We start from the raw sequence: 21,712 nt of genomic DNA, 5'->3' as shown, positions 1-21,712 counted from the left end.
TTGTATGTTGTATGTTTATGTCTTGTAAAGTGCCTGGTTACTCCTAACTGATTGTCCCCACGCTAGGGAAAAAAGTCCTCACCTTCCAGGCAGCCAACCGCTTTTCAGATCCTTAAACTACTCTGCTGTTAGATTGGCTAAAAAGCCAGGGGGCATATTACCAACGATTTGGAGATATTACCTAAACAGAGTCTGAAATTGACAAACGCTGCCTCGGAGTGATCATTAAAAGAGAACACCAGTTCTGCGTCGTCGGCATAGGAGGTCACTCTAACCCCACAGGATTCAACCAGTGCTGCCAGAGGAAAGAGATAAACATTGAAGAAGAGGGGGCTCAGGGCTGAGCCCTGGGGGACACAGCAATTCAAGGGTTTCTCCTTGGAGACAAAAAGTTGGAGAGAGACTTGTTGAGTACGGCCACTCAGGAAGGATCAAATCCAGGACAGAGGGGTGCCCTGGATCTCAAGGTTGTGGAGTCTCTCTAGCAGGATAGAATGAGAGACTGTGTCGAATGCCGCGACCAGGTCGAGAAGCACTAGCATGGCTGATCTGCCTGAATCCACATGTTCATGGACGGTCTCAGAGACTTCAAGGAGGGCAGTCTCAGTACTATAACAGGATCTAAACCCGGACTTGGAGTCGTGGAAAAGATGCCGGGATTCAAGATAACTAGACAGCTGTTCCTGAACTAGTTTCTCCACAACTTTGGCTGGTGCTGGAAGAAGGGAAATGGGACGGTAGTTTTTAAAAACAGACGGGTCAGCGTCCGATTTTTTTAGGATAGGCACTGGGAGGGCCGGTTCCCAGATAGAGGGTAAAGTACCCGAGCTTAGTTAGGAATTCCAGATCCGGTTGAGTGGCTTATTAATAAGGGGGGCTAAGGTGTTAAAGAGCTGCGACCCGGCAGGGATCCTTAGGCGATCCAGATTTGCAGGCAAGGAGTTTTTGAAGTGAGGTGTCAGTGGGGATATGATGGAAGAAAGTCAATGCATCGCCGGAGGCCGTTGCAGTGTCTGGGATAGGGGAAGGTGAATTTGGGGCAAACGATGAGTAAATATCCAGGACTATGTCGTAGAAGAAATCAGATAGCCCGTTACAGAGATCCTGGGTAGGGGGAATAGTACTCGAGATGGCAGACGTGTTGGTGAAGTCTTTTACTATTTTAAAAAGAGTTTTTGAAGAATTACCAGCGATGTTAATTTTATTGATGAAAAACTCTTTCATCATCGCACGTTTGAGTTTATGAAAAAATTTTAAGGCGGCTTTATAGATCAACTTAGCCTCAGGATTATAGCTTGATCTCTAGCTGCGTTCAAGTTTCTTACAGTGGCTTTCCTCGGCCCACAGTTCTGAGGTAAACCAGGGGGCAGATGGCTTTTGTCTAGAGGAGTTGATATGTTTAAGGGGGTAACAGTGTCATTAGACAAGGAAAGCCAGCTGTTTAAGTTTAGTACATCAAGCTCAGGATCACTCACCAAGTGAAGGGGGGTAGAGGAGAGTGCGGAAGTCATTGAATTGCTGGTGATTTTAAACCATTTCCTACTGTATTTCTGGGAGGTGGAAATGTTAGCTGATCGTAGGGGTAGTGCAATGCTAAACAAAATTAAGAAGTGGTCGGACCATGTAAGTGGTAAGGGGGGGAGCTGTGGCTATGTTGGGGTTGTTGGTAAAAAGTAGGTCTAGCGTATGGCCGGCCAGATGGGTGGGGCTGCAGACCAGCTGGGTCATATTAGGTCCCTCCAGTGTCTCAAGCAGCTGGCGGGCTTTAGTGCACTGGATATCATCCACATGTAGATTAAAATCGCCAAGGATCATAAAATGGGGGTGTTTCAGCGACAGGTCAGCAGCTATATTGTAGAGCTCTAATAAGTGATGAGGCGGGGAGTTGGGGGCTCTATATAACAGGATTCCGGCCATAGTGGCGCTAGGTGCTACTGTAATACTGAAATACATAGTTTCTAGGGGTCCAATATTTAGGAGTTTCCTGTACGAGATATCCCAGCTAGAGTGAAGGACTGCTGCAATTCCGCCACCCACCTTATTGTCAGCTCTGTTTACCCCCACAAAGCGAAAGGCTCTAGGAATGGTAAGGGTGAGGTCAGGGTTGGAATGATCCCTGACCCAAGTTTCGGTTAGAAACATTAAATCCCAGGCGTGTATGTCAAGGGAAAGCCAAATGTGGTCCGAGTGACAAGGGAGTGATCTGCAATTAAGTAGGTAGGCTTTAATGAGGGGGGACGGGGTCGGATTCCCAAAAGGGGAGCAAGAGGAGGAAGGATTTGCGGGGAGCCGTGCAGGGAGATTAGCTCTAAAAGTAAATGGGCAGGAAGCACATATAAATTGAGCAGGGGGACCAGAGAGCTCATAGATAGGCACATAGGCACAATGTCTGCCTCTTAGGTTGAGTAATTGAGCCCTGGACCAGTGGAGGGGCTTACCTGGGGGGCGACTGGCAGCATGGCTGGCGCTGGCCATTAAACAGATGCAGACGGGCACAGACGGGTATGCCTTTGGAGCATTGGCGACGCGCCCGCTGCGCATGGGAACTAACATGCGCCTTTTGTAAGCAGCGGGGGCTAGAACACTAACCGTCAGTTCCACCCCCGTCCAAGGCCGGGAGAGAGCGCCTCAGAGCCACGAGCAACCACCACCAACAAACAGGCAGGCCTGGGGTGGACCGCAGTGCAGGGCGGAAAGCGTGTGATGGCCGTAGGGGAGACTGCAGAGGCAGGAAGGTGAGATGCGGTAGCGAGGTAATAGGCACTAAAGTGCGTGGTGCTGCAGGTGTCGGCGTGAAGTGAGCCTTCAGGGAGAAGGGGTTCAGCAGAACGAACCAAGGCTAGAACAGAGTCTTAAAGCAGTTAAGGAAGAGGTGCAGCAGAAATCCTTGGCAATAGTGACAAAGTGAGTAGCTTGCATCTGTGCGTGTCCTATATTACGTTTACTACGCTATAATGGGATAAAACTTTTTATTTTAACTTGTTCTCTTTTAATTGGCCGTTCTCAACAGGCTGGACTGCTTCCTTAGGAAAACACAAATTTAAAATAATTAATTATACAGTATCCATTAAAACGATAAAAAGTCTATGCTCAGCTTTGCGAACACTAAATCATTAAAAATTATTTGCATACAGGAATGGTGCAAAGAAAGAACAAAATGATGGTATCTAGGTTCCTACACCTGTAGTTTGAAGTTATTTCATCACACCATGAACACTTCAACAGCCAATCTTTATGCCACTATTTTTTGGTGATAAGAGACTGTAAGCACCACAGAAGTCATACATTGATGTTATATTATAATGGCTCATAGAGGTTCGGAAAAAAAGCCTTATTTAAGGTTCAGTTATAGTTGTGGCAGAAGTAGTCGTAGGAGGTGAACTTAAAAAAACATAATGGAGTTGTCATGTTGTACAGTATGGCCCAAAAAACGAAAAACAATATGTGCTGAGATCTATGATGTCATGTGTAGGATCATGAACATAGCATGTTGGTGGTGGGTGTCACATTGTGCAGCTAACACCACAGGTGAATTTAAAATGTTTTTAGGTTTTGTGTCATATACACTGATTCCTTAAAGGTGAGTGAGCTACGTAGTACGTAGATACATCCCCGTAAAGTGGGCACACTTAAAAAGTTCAGATAAACTGACTCCAGTATAGTTCAATGAAAAAATGAAAGTTAATGAAGAGTCAATACGTAGGTTTTCATCATGTAGTCTTTTTTAGTGATTTCACGAAATTTTGTATGAGAGCGTTACATCACGCTGAACAAGTAAATACAATCCAAAGATATTTTCAAGGCATGCTCCAATGCATTTCGGACTAACAAAAGTCCTTTATCAAGGAGCGCTGTGGAAGGATACAAGAAATGCAACTTAGATCAACAATAAATGAATGCCAATACAGAAGTATAGTGCGAGAAAAGGTCTCAGCTTGCGGTGACAAAACTCGGTGTGTGCTTAACATGCATTCACGTGTGAATAAAAGTGTGAAACAGCCCCATTGTGTACATTAAAGGAGGTAATTGAGACGAGGTCATGCATTTGTCAAATATACGGGAGTGAGTGTGAAACTGCAATCTGTGAGCATGCTTTCATTGAAACTGAGGAAGAAGTACGTGTGCGGTGATCAAAATGTCAAAAGATGGAAGTTAAAACGAGTCTTACGCTTGTGAAAGCAGCTAGGCGCTCATGTTCGAGCTGCAAAAAGACGAAAAAGTGATCGTTAACAAACCTTATCAAAACCTAGCGAGGTGCGGGTGGGGGTGGGGGACGCACTGTGGTGATTGCTTACTGTGAAAATGTTCAAGCTGTGAACTGCATCTCTCGAGCTTCGCGGAGTTACTGCGGAGTTCGACGGGGGAGAGTGTGTGGAGATTAAAATAGATGAGGGACACCAAGTGGAAAAGGATGAGGGCGGCCATCTTGTAGTGGGTGAAAAGTAAGCGGAGTGGAATGCATAAGCAGGACGGGTAACATAGCATTAAACAGTGACATTGTAAACCATTATAAATAACAACTAAGTTCGGTCCGATCATTGAGACCGAACGGTTTCAGCGACTGGAGACGATATATCCATGAGGTCTCTCGTTGTAGAAGAACTTTGTTATTGTCTCTGCCCTCAACGTGGGCAACCATTTCAAGTACCAAATACTTCAGTTGTGCCACGCTGTGGTGTGCTTCGTTAAAGTGGACGGCCACAGTCGATTTAGTGTTCTTGGTCCTGATGTTTGACTTATGTTCATTAAGTCTGATCTTGATTTTTCTGCTAGTTTTTCCCACATAGGTTTTCCCACATGGGCATTTGAGTAAATAGATCAAATTAGCTGAATCACATGTGGCATCTACATTGAGGTTGATGCTGTATCCTCTCATGGGGTGATTAAGAGTGTTGCCTCCCATCACATTATTGCAATTACTGCAATGATGGCATGGACGTGTACCAGTGTGCTTTCTTGATGTGACCGTAGGTTTGGATAGGATTTCTTGGATGTTTGCAGGTCTACTGTAAGCAAAGATGGGTGGTTCTTTGAATAAGTCACCAAAGTCTGGTTCTGACGAGAGAATTCGCCAATGTTTCAATATGGTCTTCTTGTAATTTTTACTCGAGGTGGAATACCTGGAGACTAGTGCCATTCTAGAAGTTGGATCCTTCTTTTTGCTTTTTAAGGCCTCTGGACGAGGGATCATCTTGACTTTATCCCGGGCTTCATCAATGATGTTTTGTGGGTACCCCCTAGTGGAGAACCTATCGGCCATGGTTTGTAATTGGGAATCTCTCCTGTCATCGTTGGATACTATCCGAGTTACTCTCAACATCTGGCTGAACGGTGGATGTCTCTTCAATGAGTCTTGGTGGAAGCTACTGTACAACAAGGTATTGTTGCGGTCAGTGGGTTTTCTATACAAATCGGTTTCAATACCTTCAGGGGTGATTCTTACTAGTACGTCCAAGAACGTAATTTCTTTGTCAGAAATGCTCCAAGTGAGTTCGATCCGGTCATCTTTAGAATTCAAGATCGTTAATGCTGATTCCAAGTGTTCTCGAGAGTCTTTCCAGATGAAAAATAAATCATCTATGTAACGTGCATATAGTTTGAGGTTGTCGTTCCAGTCGGTGTTGGTCAGAATATGGTTTAGTTCGAAGTTGCCCATGTAAATGTTGGCGTACGTGGGCGCTGCGCAATTGCCCATTGCCATCCCGGACATTTGTAAATACCAATGTTGTTCGAAGGAAAAATAACTGTAATACAGAGTGAAAATCATAAGTTCTAAAATAAAGGACTTCATAGGGTCTGCAATGTCAGATCTCAATAATGCTAGTTCAATTGCCTCAATTCCACCGGCGTGGGGAATGGAGGTGTATAAACTTTTGATGTCGGCAGTGCATAGTAGGATGTGTTCATCCTCATTAATTTGAATGGAGTTTAACTTGTTAATGAAGTCATTGGTGTCTCTGGTGTAGCTCTTTAGATTGGTGACCATGGGCTGTAAGTAGCGGTCAATGAATTTGCCGATTGGTTCATGGATTGCGCCTCGTGTGGAAACGATTGGGCGGAAAGGTGGATCCATCAAATCCTTGTGGATTTTGGGGAGCATGGTTAAACTGGGACTCCTTGGATGGTTCACTGTTAGGTATCGCTTAGTTCTGTCATCAATGATGTCTTGTTCCTTCGCTTTATCAATGATGTCAAGTAGCACGGTTTTGTATTCGTTAGTAGGATTGCCATCCAAGGGCAAGTAGGTGTTGATGTCAAGAACGTGTGCCCACTTTACGGGGATGTATCTACGTACTACGTAGCTCACTCACCTTTAAGTATTCAGCGGATGCATTCGGCCAGTTGCGTCGCCCGTAGGAGCACCTTCATCAATCTCTAACCCACCACCAACTTTCCCTATTCACCACTCAACTTGACGCTGTGCGCCTAAGCCTCATTTTTGATCTTTTATAAATACACTGATTCCCCACAATTCAGTGTATTGTTTGGTGTTTATGTTTATGTTTTGTAAAGTGCCTGGTTACTCCTAACTGATTGTCCCCACGCTAGGGAAAAAAGTCCTCACCTTCCACGCAGCCAACCGCTTTTCAGATCCTTAAACTACTCTGCTGTTGGCTAAAAAACCAGGGGGCATATTACCAACGATTAGCGATATTTATCGCCAACTAGGCTTAGCAACGAATTTTTATCGCTAAGCATCGCCGGAAATTATCGCTGAGATAACGTGCTATTAGCAACGTTTATCTCCAAAGCGATACATTTTCCGGAGATAGCGTGAATATCGCTGAGAATACAGCGATATTCATGCATTAGCGACAAAATGCTCTTAGCCATGTTATCCACCTCCCATTGGATAACATGGCTAAGAACTGAATATTTCCATCGCTATGCCTGCCTTGCTAATAGGCGATAGCGACGTTAGCGACTGTTTTCAGTCGCTAACAGGTTGGGTACGCCCACTTTGCATGTCATTATAAATATCGCTGACATGCAAAGTGGGACCCAAACTGCTCGCTATCGCCTAAAGCTGTCGCTAACTGCTGTTAGCGACAGCTTGCTAATAGAGCGATAGAATTATCACCGCTTAGCGGACGAAAACGGCCGCTAAAGCGGCGATAATTGCCTATCGCCCTGCTTGGTAATATGCCCCCATGTCTTTAGCTCTTCTGAAATCGTTGTTCAGAGGGCTGCATCCTTAAATCTAAGGGGAGAAGATACCACTTTTTTGCTGCCAATCAACAAAAGGACTTGCCCCCAGCTGAGCCCTATGGACCTTTGGGACCACCACCTTGGCCGTGCCCGATGATCTAAGATGCCTTGTTGGTAGATAAGATTTGATCAGCGGGAACAGAAAGTGTGGGCCCTTGCCATTTAGAATTATTTGACAGAAACAGTGGGGCATATTATCAAGCACAGGCGATAAAATTATTGCTGCTTTATCGGCAGGAACCTGCCGCTAAAGCGGCGACAAAGGGCTTGATAATATGCCATTGTGAATTCCCATAGCAGCCCAGGTTAACACCAGAACCTGGGCTGCTATGGGAATTCACAAGGACATATTATCAAGCCCATTATCGCCGCTTTAGTGGCAGTTTCCTGCCGATAAAGCGGCGATAATTATATCGCCTGTGCTTGATAATATGCCCCAGAGTGCTTTAAAAGCAACTCTTTCCTGTACTGGGAGCCACTGTAATTTCGTCAGGGAATCGCCCAAGGATGATCTCCTCGACATTTTCAGCAACATCCTGGCCTCAGAATTCTGTACCCTCTGCAGTATTTTTTGTCTACTTTGGGAAACTCCAAGATACATCACGTTACAGTAATCCAAGCATGATACTATCAGCGCCTGGATAACTATTTTTTGGCTGTCTCTTGCAGAAAGCGTAGAATTTTGCGTAGCATCCTCAAGATACCAAAACAGGTACCGGCCAATGTGGTGATTTGATGATCGAAGCTAAGGGCTGAATCAAACCAAACTCCTAAATTCTTCGCTTTAGGTTTGGGTATGGGAGGTGGATCCAATTCTGGGGGCCACCATACCGCGGACCATAGGGACAGTTGCTTCCCAACCACTAGGATATCTGTTGTTTCTGCATTCAATTGCAGACAACTCAACGTCATCCAGTTTGCAAGGTCCGCCAGACAAACTCTAAATTTCGGGGCCCACTCTACTGCGTCCTGTGTTAGCGTGACGATTAGCCGTGAGTCGTCTGCAATACCATCTGTACCCCATGGCTCCCAACAACCTCTGCCAATAGACTCATATACATATTGAACACATTAGGGCTCAATGCCGACCCTTCGGGGATGCCCTTGGGCAAACACCAGATTTATGACACTGTTACATGACCTGGAACGATCTGTCAGATAGAAAATCGGTCAACCAGTCTCTATGGCGAGGATGGTGACGCAATTCATTGAAATAGAAAGAATTTTTATAGGGTATACTCCACCCCTGCAGCCAGAGATCCTATTGTACTGGGGCTTTGTCTTTGCAGGTTCTCACTGGTGGGCACGTGCTTAGGTAATGCCCAGTGCCCATACCACATTAACCACTGGTCACATGGCCTTCTGCTATGTCTTCTGGATAGACCTCGTGCTAAGGCTCCGACAGCGCACGTCTTTGAAGTAGCCCATGGCCTATGACCATATCCTGCTCATAATTCCAGCAGCCGTCGCTGTGCCCAGGACATCCAAGCCTTGTGCACCCAAACCACAGAGCACTGCCTTTGGCTATATGTAGTGGACACTTATGGTAGAGCGTTGGATTTTGCCAAGCTTTACAGCCAATTCTCATGCATCCAACACACTGTGTAGAGTCTGCAACCTTGTACCAATTGTCATTATGTAATCAAAATTGCGGTTCTCGCACTAGAAAGGAGTTTGAGAATCAGCGCAATTTTAAGATTATTGCACGCATCTTTACGTGGCACTATTCTCAAATTGCACTTTGGTTCAAAAATCATAAAAACAAAAGTGCGATAGTTCTACACAATTTTCATATATCGATTTAAAAAAATAATTGTTGTTTTCCTCCTGGGGCGTAGTAGCAAGCCTCATGGAGCACTGGCTTTTTTCTATATCTACTTTTGTGAAGGAGATGTTTATGGGGAATGCCTTACCTCCGAAGACATTTCAAAGGGCTTTTACATGAAAAACTGTGGATGATGCCCAGGCAGTGCAATGTTTAATGTCGCAATTAAGGAATGCTTGGAAATCGCAAATTTTTAGCGATTCCTACATGCATAGACTTTTGCAATTCCTTAATTGCGATTCCTTAATAATCTCAATTAAGGAATCGCAAAAGCCTACATTGATGCATGTGCTTGTATATGTATTACAGGCACATGCATCAACTATTTTTGCGAGCGATTCGCAAAAATTGTCCATTTGCGCCCGCAAAAAGGACATTTGCAATGCATCAAGGTTCAAGGCAATCGCAATTTGAGAATTCACAATTAATTGGGATTTTTTACATTGCATTTGCATTTAAGGAATCGCAATTTGCGAATACTTAAATGCAATGCAAGAACCACATTAAAATAGTGATTTCGCTACTAGGGAGTGCAAATTACCATCAAGTTGAACTTGATGGTAAATGCTAAAACTTTGAAAAATGCACTAAAGCATTCAAAGTTGTAGGTTACACACACACATGCCCTTGCGGCATGTGTGTGCGCAACATGTGCGCACAGAGCAATTTCCGGGGTGCAACTGGATGTCCTTTTGACACTCTTGCACCCTTGAAATTGATGGCAATTTGTGAGTACATATTGGTACTCGCAAATTGCGCCTGCAATCTCCCATTCATTCCTATGGGCCTGTAGGCCCAATGGGCCTATGGGCCTGTGAGCCTGTAGTCGCAATTAAGGAATGCCATTCATTCCTATGGGCCTGTAGGCCCTTAGGAATGAATGGGAAGGCATTCCTTAATTGCGACTAGCAATTTGCGAGTCGCAATTAAGGAATGTCTGGGAATCGCTAATTTCATTGTGATTCCTACATGCATAGGCTTTTGCAATTACATAATTACGATTCCTTAATAATCACAATTAGGGAGTCCCAAAAGCCTACATTGATGCATGTACCTGTTAGTTTCCAGCCTGGCAATGTCCTGATTCCTGCTGTGGCACTGTCTATTAAGAAATTCTGTTTTTTGGCCAGGTTAGTCAGGGTTTCATTTATAATGGTATCGTAGGTGAGGCACCTGCCCTTGAAGATGATTGTGCAGTAGAACTGGGCTTTACTTCAGAGCTTTCAGAGCTAAGATTCCTTAATGAGAAGAGTTTCACATGATATCATGTTGAATAGTTTCATTTGGCCAAATTGCGCAACAGCCATCATCAATCTGGTGATAGTGACCACATTTTAGATTTCCAGATGCAGGGTAATTCTGCCCACTACTGTTAGATGGCTGATGGTGCCAATAGTAATCTGAGGGTGGAGAAAAAGGTTGGAACATACACTACTGGTCGCAGGGGTCTAAACCTTTGAACAGTGAAAGAAGTAACCACTTCAAATTTAAACAACATGAGGATCTACTATTTTATAGGTCTACTTGATCATTCACGAGGGCATTGTCAATGTGCTATCTAAATATGATCTCACCATCAGACGACATATCGAGGGGCAGATTTACAAGGACTGGCGCATCCCTGCTTATTAGCAGGGATGCAACAGTAAAGATGCGACAAGCACAGATGTGTTGCATTCACAATGCGACGCACCGTGGCGTAAGTATAGTCAGATGCGTATCGCATCTTATGTCATTTGGGCAGGGCATTTCTGGAGTCGTGTCGCAAAGGCGAATCAACTCCAGCAATGCTCACGGGCGTCCTATACCTAACATGCTGCGTCACTTCAAGCAGGCGTAAGGTTTAGACGCAGCAGGGAAGTAAAAGTGACTCAGTGAAATCTTGTAGATTTATGGGGGTTCCTTGCGACGGAACGCCCACCCTGTATACATTATACCTGACGCAGGTATAATGTGGTGTAGGGCTTTACAACATGACGCATCTCACTAGGTGTCGCATAGTGGCGCATTGTTTACGACACTGCTGCGTCACAGAAGTGACGCAACAGTGTCGTGAAAATGTCACAAGGGGCTTGTAAATCTGCCCACTAGTATCTTTTCTTGCAACACACTTCTAAAAGATGTGAAAGCAATCCCGCGGCTTAAAAACTTCTCTTCTTGCCATCTTTTTGAATCCGTGTCTCTGAGGCTTCCTTTAGACTAGCTTTCGCCCTGTATCTTCTGTTCTCATGGCTATGTTTAACCTATCTGCAACAGAAGCATTAAGCTTAGACCTTATACTCTTTCCAAGAGCATTTAGGTGCCTCCCATCTCTATCTGTTGCACTAAACATGGTGTAACCCGATTCCTGAACAACCTTTAGTAGCATCATTAATGTTTTACTCAATCAGGCATTAGGAGAGGATTTTGTTACTTTTGAGAGAGCGCAAACTGATATAAATGTATGAGTACATCACACTTACCTATAGTAAGCACAAGTCATGATGAGAAATGCCATGAGTGCTAATAGTATCTGAAATTATATTCTAAATGTATAGCTAATATAGAGATTTAAGTAGAAGTGGAACTAATACAGAAATGTGTGACATTATATGATTTTATTAGACGTGATTATTTTGAATCTATGTCGTGTAGCTGTTAACATATAAGATGGTCTGTGGTAAAACGCAGAACGTGGTAGGCCTCAGGGCCAGAGCTGGAGCTAAAAGGGAAGGTGTTTCTTTTCACGACACAGATTGTTTAACGTTTTTGGTCATTGCATTAATGGGCCGTGATTTAGAGTAATGTTTTCTAAATAATAGAATAAGAGTTTAACATGCTTTAATTAAATGAAGAATTTGAATGCTATAATCATAATGTGAAATATTGTAGGCCTGAAATGTTTTAGCATTGATTTACACGTACATGTCTGGGCTGAGAAATGTTGCAAGCCTTTTTAGAAGTCTATGAGAGTTGGGTTCTTGGCGGCAGATATCTGTCTGCAACAGGAAAGGGGGGATCCAATTATAAGTGAATGAATAGAGGTCTGTTCAGTAGACGGCCCAGACATGGAGGAGGGTTCTGGAATGTTTAAGGGGTATCAGCGGGCCGGAGAAGAGACTGAGAAGCAAGGTCAACTCTAACGTCTGAGGCCCAATACAAAGCATCATGGAAAAAGCCTGAAGTTGCACCACGTGAGAGGCGTTTCGCAAGGGGCGTCTCAAATGTTGTTGACTGTTTTGTATTAGGGACAGCACCCCTGGGTGGAGTTAGAGCAGAGACCTGAGGACCCTTTAGAGAGCGGATGGGTAGGCAGTGAGGGGTCATGACTGGAGAACTTTAGGTTTTCACCAAGAGACTTAGAGTGGGTGACTTCCCTTGGGGGTCATTCATTGCTGACACCTTTGTTAGGTTGGGATTTGGTTAAGTAGGGATACCATCTAGAACAGGGTAGGGACGCCTAACCTGTGTTTGTTTTCCTCCAACCTAAATGAAGGAGAGATATGCGTCTATGCTGATAGCTTTGCTATTTTTAGAACTTGTGTTAGTGATTTCTGTTGCTCGTCTGAGGGCTTTTCGAGAGCACATGTATGTAATTGGACCTGTGTATCTCGTGAATCTCATTCTGAGATGCTTGTATTTGCAGCTCATTATATCTTTACAATAAACTTTTGAAACCTAGAAGTTGTCCGTGATCTTTGAGAGTAGAGTCCTTTCTTGGGTGAACTAATTTGCAGATAGGTGTACTGTTTCCTTCCAAGACAGGCAATAAAGGTTCAGTCGACCAGATCGAGGTTTGGATCAATAGAGATAAGGTATCGATCAAAATCTCGCCCTTTCAGTTGGTAGCTATAGAGGATGGTTGCCTTCTTGAGGACGGTGACCTAGGCCAGGTTAGCTTACCCCAAGGCCCCTAGAAATCGATGATCGGAAGAACAGCCCGCAGATGAAGATCCGGATGACGTGAGACAGAAAAAGCAGCAGTATCAGAGAGAGTGAGTATAAAGGGTTATGCGTGTTAGATTGCGGTGTTTTGTATTGTATCTATGTTGTAATGTCTGGCGGAGTTGAATGTCTGTAGAGTGACTGTGGAACAGGTTGTGAGCGCGCGCAACCGGTGGAAATCTTAAGTTCAAGGAGAGCTTAAGTGGTTCGGGTGTATCGGACACCCAGAGTAATTGTCAACTAGTGTGAAGGGGGTCATGAGGTACCATTGATCACCCGAGAGACCGAGATAGGGGGAACGTAAGAGTGAGTGCGTGAGTAACGGACGCTGGTCGGAAGTTACTGTGTGTGTAAGTAACCTATCAGAAAGACGATAGACATCTCGTCAGTTGTGTTGACAATTACAGATAGACTGTGGACGTACAGTCGAGAGAAGTGACCGCTTGGTCGGAAGTAGTCATTTTTCAGTGTATGAATGGGACGCATGCATAACCGGGAGACGAGTTGAGAAAGGAGGGGTGCTGCTGCGAAGCGGAGAAAAGAGACGTCAGGTGGTGTCGCGCAGTGATTGGCTGACCGGAGAAAGACCGCGCTGTGATAGGCCAGCTAGCGAACACGTCATACAGGGTCGCGACGTGATTGGCTGACAGGAGAAAGACCGCGCTGTGATAGGCCAAGCTAGCAAAGCCGCGACAGGATTGGTGGATTGTCATCAGGAAGTAAACAGAGTAGCGAGGCTGGATTTTGTGCGCATAATTATGAAGTGTTTTAAATGGTTGAAAGCGCTGTTTAAGAAAGAGAGGAGAGGATCGTATGAAGGGGAAGAAGCCCCGCCGGAGGGTACGCCAGCTCGTTATATGGCAGTAAATGTTGGGTTGCATACGATCCTTTGGATATCAGAGTGGAGTAAGATTACTGAAGGAAATGAGGAACTGACGTTCCCGAAGTACGGGACGTTCAGATTAGAGGTGTTACATCGATTGAAATCAGTCATGACCTCAAAGAGACCCTTGCCTAGACCAACCCAGTTTGAAGCCCTTGAGGCATGGCTTAGGGCAGCGCATGAAAGGAATATGAACAGACGGCAAGAAAGGGTGAAACGCTCGGTAAGGGCAGTACAGGATGCCAGGTGGGATGCGGATGCTAAAAGATGGAGAGTGCATAATTTGGAAATAAATAAACTGTACCCAGTGTTAGAGGCGCCAGTAAATAAAAGCCCCCTAGAAGAAGATGATGAGAGCGAAACAGAGGACAGCCTGATAAACAGATTACTGACAGACAGGCCACCCCCGTATAATAGAGCAGGGGGAGAGGTCGAGAATACTGAAGGAGAAAAGGGGGGCATTGCAGGAGAGCATAGACCGCTTCCCAGTTCAGAGTGGGATCCTGAGCCAAAGAAAGAGTTGCTCCAGCCTAGTCAGGTGCAACAGGTAGTCGGTAGGTTTGTGGTACAAAGAGCGCCGGAAACGGAAAGCGCCACATCCTACCCATTGCCAGATGCACTACAGGTACCTGTTACCATAGGTCCTATAATATCGATATATGACCAAGAGAGAGCAAAAGGGGAAGAACGGGTACGGAAAGACAGAGAAAGAGCAGAGAAGGCTAGGAGGAACGATACCACTAATTCCCCAAGTCAGATGCCAATACCCAGAGAGTGGAGTACCCCGATGCACACAGCAGGGGACCCAGGAGGAGATCCTGGGGGCCCTAGATGGCCAATGGATCTGAGGGGATCTGGACGAAAATCCTTTCAAGAGCTAAATGAGTACATGAAGCAGTGGGATGAGGCAGTGAAGGCTCAAAAGTGCATCAATGCTGCAGAAGCAGAAAGGGAAAGTCAGGACAGCAGAGCACGAACTCACTGCGGGGCTGGGGAGAGTAGCCCGGAGTGGGACTGTAGAGGGAGTAGGGGAGTCACCCATTGGGCCCGGAATGGAGGTAGAACAGACCTGGAAAACGGGGGCCCCGGGAGTGAAGGGGTGGCGTGCCCAATACTCAGTGAAGGGGAGAGGAGAGCGCAAGAGTACAGGAACAGCTTTAAGTGTCCACACTGTGCGCCTGGCACCAGAGAACAGAATGGGAGTTGTGAGAGGTCGCACCATAGTCCCTGTGATGACAGAAATGAGCGCAGCCCAGGGAATATGGGGAACCAGGAAGGATCGTATCGGATACTGAGCGATACGAGGCAAAGGGAGTGTAGCGACCAGAGGGAAAATAACAGAGAGATGTGCGGTGAGAGGAGAGAAGAAGACGAGAGTGGGCAGAGAGAGAGTAGGGATAAAAGGCCCGTGTTCCATCACCTTCCAAGATTGGATGGCCGAGCATGGGACCTGGAGAGATGGGAGCAAGGGAGGCCACCCATTAATTCTCCTGAGCCCAAACGCAGAGCTCGAAGTTGGGATGGGAGGGAGACCAGTGAGCCCCCTTCAAAAGACATATTGCGAGCTGAGATAAAAGCCAAGAGACTTGATGTCTCCAGCTTAAGGTCAGATCTGGATGACATGGTAGATGGTACCCTGCCTTTAGAAAGAATGGAAATGTATGAACAGGATGAAATACTGTATATGGCAAAGGACATCACACGAAAGGCGAGAGCAGTCCATGAGAAGTTAGTCGAACTAGCAGGCAAATATATGGTGGACTTGTCAAGAACCAAAGCATTACAGGGTAACCACAGGCTACATTACTCAGATCGAGATCTAGATGAGAGGAGAACGATTGGGCTGAAAACACACATAAGGGAACTGATTACTGGAATAAGGACATGGAGGGCACTAGATAAATGGGAAGAGAGGTGGTCCAAGAAAGGGACCGGCAGAAGAAGCATGATTGGTATAACACCAGGACAGCAGGGAATAGAAGCTTACCCTTTGCGTGAAGTTGCCAATGGGAGCTATGTACATGTCCCTTGGAGTAGGGGAGATTTAGCTGCTTTTACCACATCTTTCCCCAAGTTACGAGAGAGCCCCGTGGAGTGGTACAAGCAAGTCGAGAGGTTTGTAAAGATCTCAAAAGTCCTATGGATAGATCTGAACACGCTGTTTGACATTGTAGTACCAGGAGATCTGTGGACAGCATGCAAGGTTAGCGCTGAGTGGCCCACAACGGAGCCAGAGAGAGATGCTAGGACTAATGGGCCGTCCGAGATCGTGATGGCAAAATTCGAGAGAGTGATGACTTGGCTGAAAGAAAAAGTGCCAATGCAAGACATAGATTGGGTCAGAATAGACAGAACGAGACAGGAACCCAAAGAGACAGTCCATGAATATTACGAGAGATTGCTGAAGGCGTTTAAACAGTATAGCGGCTTGGATGTAATGGATCCAAAGGACATAGGGCAATTTGTGTCCAAGTTCGTCCTGGGACTGAGACCGGATATTAGTTTAATGATTCAGCAACACTCGATTTGTTGGCAAAGTAGACCCCTAGATGAAATACTGAGATATGCCAGGTACTGCTGCGATGAGGTAGACTCCAAGGCTAAGAAACTAAAAGAGAAGCTGATGGTGGTACAATTGCAGGCAGCAGGAAAGGGGGGACCGCAACAACAGCAGCAAGGGACAGGTACAGGAGGTAAGAAGCAGTACAGTCAGAACAAGGGTAATGAGGAGAGTACTACCTTCAGACCCAGAGTAGACATAGCTACCTTGAAGAAAACGACTAGGTGTCACCAGTGCAACGAGTTGGGGCATTGGAAACGCGAGTGCCCTTACAATGTAGAGATCGGAGAGCAAGAGATAGAGGAGGAAGAGGTCCAGAGCGCACCTATGAGAGGGGCGACGCCATACCAAGGAAAGGTGCTCAAAGGGGGGGGGGCTCCTCCCCGAGCCCAGTTCCCGCAACCTCCTCGAGTAGGGAGTATGGGTAAGACCTATAGACAAATGCCCCTGTTTGTGGAAGGTGAAGAATGCTATTATGTGGACCCATTAACCGGACAGAGAGTGGAAAGAGAAGACTGCACCCTTGGGGCAGCCTTAGAGGTAGATCAGAGGGGACCCTATGTTGAAGCAGAAGTAGCAGGGTGCCCTACGACATTTCTGGTGGACACAGGAGCCACTAGATCCACGATCAGATCAGCTGCAGTTCCAGACCTGCCCATGTCTGGAGAGACCATACAGGTGGTAGGGGTCGCAAACAGGAGAATAACCAGCCAATTGACAGAACCGGTACAGGTGAAAATAGGGAAGTACAGCGATGAGCACCAATTTGTAGTTTGCGATTCAAGCCCTGTGTGTCTGCTAGGAAGAGACCTGTTGTGCAAATTGAATTGTACTATATATTGTACACCCCAGGGAGTGGAGGTATTGACTAATGATGATGATGCAGATTTCAAAGTTGCAAACTCAAGAATATGTGTGGAGCTGTACCCTACTTTGACAGTAGACGAGCTTCCCTGGGATTTGAGAGAGACAGTGGCATCAGAGGTATGGGATTTCACTGGGGAAGAGATTGGATTAGTCAAAGGGGTGGACCCAGTGAAAATTGTAGTGAAACCGCATGCTGAGTTCCCAAGAACACCCCAGTATAAATTGACTCCAGAAACGATTGCAGGCATAAAACCCGTGATCGAGTCCATGATTAAACAGGGAATACTGAAAGAAATCGTGGGTAGTCCATGTAACTCCCCGATTATGGGTCTGCAGAAACCAAATGGGAAATTTCGGATAGTGCAGGACCTTCGAAAGATTAATAACATAGTCGTTTCATGTTGTCCAGTGGTACCGAATCCATCAGTGATACTGTTTCAGATTCCATTCCAAGCAGAGTGGTTCACTGTGATAGATCTTTGTCAGGCTTTCTTTTCGATCCCTTTGGACGAAGATAGCCATTTTCTTTTCGCATTTAAGCTGGAAAATCGCGTCCTAACATGGTGTCGTATCCCTCAGGGGTATACAGAGAGTCCATCGATCTTTAACCAGCTTCTGAAGAAAAATCTTGAAAGTCTAGTGCTGCCCCAGAAGTCAGTTCTGGTCCAGTACATAGACGACCTCCTTGTGGCGTCAGAAACAGAAGAAGCTTGCAGGGAAGATTCCATTGCTTTGTTAAATCACCTAGCTGCCAATGGGCACAAGGTGTCCCCGGGAAAATTGCAGTACTGCCTGACAGAAGTGCAGTACTTGGGACACAGAATTGAGAAAGGCAAACGAAAGGTGTCACCAGACAGGATAGAGGCGATCATGAAAATGAACGCGCCTCAGACACAGAGAGAGGTCAGGATGTTCCTAGGGATGGTGGGTTATTGCCGACAGTGGATCGTGAACTTTTCACTGAAAGCAAAGCCCTTGCAAAAACTGACGCACAAAGAGGTGAGTGATCCGGTACCATGGGACAAAGACTGTTTGATGGCGTTCCTACAGTTGCGAGAGGACCTGTGTCGTGCTCCGGCATTGGGAATGCCTGATTACAATAAACAATTCTTTCTTTACTGTTGTGAGAGAGAAGGTTGTGCGTTGTCTGTGTTGGTCCAAATCCATGGGAATGCCCGTAGACCAGTTGCTTATTTCTCGGCTACCTTAGACCCAGTAGCCGCAGCGTTGCCCGGATGTCTCAAATCCGTTGCTGCAACGGGTGTCAGCATTGAGAGATGTGAAAATATTGTTATGGGGCACCCGTTAGAGGTGTGCGTGCCACATTCTGTTGAACTGTTGATGACCAGGACCAAAACACAGCATCTGACCAATAGCAGGCTCACGCGCTATGAGCAAGTTATTCTTGCTGCAGAGAACGTGACCCTCAAGAGATGCTCTGTTTTGAACCCTGCTACCTTAATGCCACTTCCAAATGATATTGATGATGATGATGAATATACAGACCATGACTGTCTCGATGTGACTGAACTATGCACCAAACCCAGACCCGACATCGTAGATGAGCCACTGACGGACCCAGATGAAGTTTTCTTTGTCGATGGCTCATGTGTAAGAGACGAAGTTGGGCAGTTGAGAGCAGCTTATGCTGTTTGTACAATCGAAGGAGTTGTGGAAGCAGGGTGCCTGGAAGGAGTAAACTCCGCTCAGGTAGCCGAGATTATTGCCCTAACACGTGCTTGCTTAGCAGGCAATCAAATTCGAGTCACCATCTACACCGACAGCCAATACGGGTTTGGGGTAGTTCATGATTACGGGCAGTTATGGTCTCAAAGAGGGTTCATGACTTCTTCAGGCTCTCCCATTCGCAATGGAGAGTTTGTGCGCTTGTTGTTAGAAGCATTGCAATGTCCAGCAAGTATCGCAGTTGTAAAGTGCATCGCACATACCAAAAATGAGGACTTTGTTTCGAAAGGCAATAGATATGCTGATGCAGTTGCGCGGTATTGCGCAGAACAAGGTTACTCTTTCACAGAGGTGGAGGTGGGTGGAATAAATGTGAGAACTGAATTAGCCATGATACTGGAAACTGTTGATACTTGGGATGAACTGTCAACCATGCAAGAAAATGCTCCTGATTCAGAAAAGGAAACATGGGTAAAGGCAGGATGTGTAGTGGGTGAGACTCATTTTTGGGTCTCAGCAGACGGCAGAGCAGTGTTGCCCAATGAGATGGTGAGTCCAATGGCTAGACTCATACATGGTCCCGTACACTTAGGGAGAGATGCTATGCTGAGAGTGTTTAGACAGACTTGGTACAATCCTAAGTTTAGAATAGCAGCAGAAGCAGTGTGCCAGCGTTGTGTGACCTGCCAGCAGCTGAATGTAGGGAAAAGAACACCAGTTGCGCTAAGTCACATAGGAAGGTCTGGAGGTCCATTCAACAGAATGCAGATAGATTTCATTGAAATGCCAAGATGCAACCGCCTCCGCTATGTCCTGGTGGTTGTTTGTGTGTTCTCCAGGTGGGTTGAGGCATACCCTACACGTAGGTGCGACACCCTCACAGTGGCTAAGTTACTGCTTAGAGAACTTATCCCTCGGTTCGGGGTGCCGGCCTTTTTGGAATCAGATAGGGGAACACATTTTAACAGCGAGCTTGTGAAGATGATTTGTGTTGCACTGAATATCGACCAAAAGCTCCATTGCAGTTACCGACCAGAAGCCTCAGGAATTGTGGAACAAATTAATGGCACGATCAAGTCCAGAATAGCGAAAGTTTGCTCCTCAACGACCCTGAGTTGGCCTGACGCCCTGCCATTGGTACTCATGAGCCTTCGTAATACCCCAGACAGAAGAACAGGGTTGTCACCACATGAAGTGTTAATGGGGAGAGCAATGAGACTGCCATCTATTCCAGCTACTGCACTGTTAAATATCACAGATGATATGATCCTGGACTATTGTAAGGGGCTGTCTGACGCCATGCGTTCTGTGTCCCTTCAGGTGCAGGCTGCAGAGGTTCCAGCGTGCCAGGGCCCTTGCCATGACCTGTATCCGGGGGACTGGGTCCTGGTGAAGAAACATGTGAGAAGAAGCTGCTTGGATATTCGTTGGCGTGGGCCCTACCAGGTCATCCTGATCACAAGTACAGCTGTAAAGGTGGGAGGCCTGCCCAACTGGATACACGCGTCGCATACGAAAAGGGTTCCAGCACCTCTGGAAACAGCTCCTCTCTCGGATGGACGTCCAGCTGAGGACCAAGAAGCCATAGAGGGGGCTAGCCAAGCTGTAGAGGTGCCAGTGGAAGCAGGGAACGAGTCTGACCAAGCTGAGGACGGTCAGTACAACAGCGAAACAGAAGACGCTACAGAAGGAGAAGACAGCTGGGAGTACGAGTCTGACCCTGACAGGTCTGAAAGAGAGCGAGAACAGACCAGAAGGAGAAGGAGTAGAAGGGCACGTGGAGAAGCAAATTGGCCGCAAAGAAGAAGTCCTAGCCTGAGGTCAACTCCAGAAGCAACCCTTCCTCCGATATCAGAAGACTCAGACCCAGAAGAAGGTGCTCAGGGCGCTGAAGCACCAGACCGAAGAAGGTCAAGAAGAGTGCGTGTGCCTAACAGAAGATACTCCACACCTGAGTGGACATATCTGGCGACAAATGTCTGTGAAACCGGAGACAGGGAGGATCCGAGCGGTGGTGGTGTCCAGTTCTGAGCCCATTATCACCGTGGAAATACAACTGTTGGTACCCGGTGTCGAACAAGAAGGGTCACTAACATTCGTGCTCCCCAGACCTCCCCGCCTCAGCAAGTTAAAACACATGTTTCTTACAGAATTGAAATTCCCCGACTTTGGTACCACGATAACAGCACATGAAGAGCATACTCTTCGCATGGAAATATTGAACTATGCTATTGAAGCTGCAACCACAAATCTAATAGTCGATTGTTAAAGGACTTTGTAAATAAAGCAAGTAGAAGAAAAGAAGATTACCTAGCGCCCAGGAAGCAGAGAATTTTAGGGAACCCCTTGAGTGGATGGAGAAGGGCTAGGGTTGTCTTTTTGAACTGTGAAAGGACTTTTTGCGAAAAAGGCTGTCAGCCTCCAGCTGTGTGGATTCTAAAGACAAAAAAGGGATTGAAAGAGACTGTAAAGGAACGAGAGGAAAAGAACTTTTTTTGCAAAGAGAAAGGGAAAAGCTAGATTGTCTGACGAAATGGAGGCCGGCACCCCGAACCGCAGAGCTAAATGTATAATAGGTACACTAATAGTAGGAGTGATAATATTAATAGCTTTAGTGGTAACAATTTCTTATGTAAAGGGACATGAGGAAGAGGTAAAGGTAACTGATGCGAATTCTGTAGTAACACTTACACCCACTGTTGCAGGTGAGAAAAGGGAAAACACTCAAGAGAAAGCGTTATTGGCTGCAGAAGCCCGC

The sequence above is a fragment of the Lissotriton helveticus genome, chromosome 8 (assembly GCF_964261635.1).
Source record: "Lissotriton helveticus chromosome 8, aLisHel1.1, whole genome shotgun sequence".
In the NCBI taxonomy this organism is placed as follows: domain Eukaryota; kingdom Metazoa; phylum Chordata; class Amphibia; order Caudata; family Salamandridae; genus Lissotriton; species Lissotriton helveticus.
Note: the sequence above shows the minus strand (reverse complement) of the source record.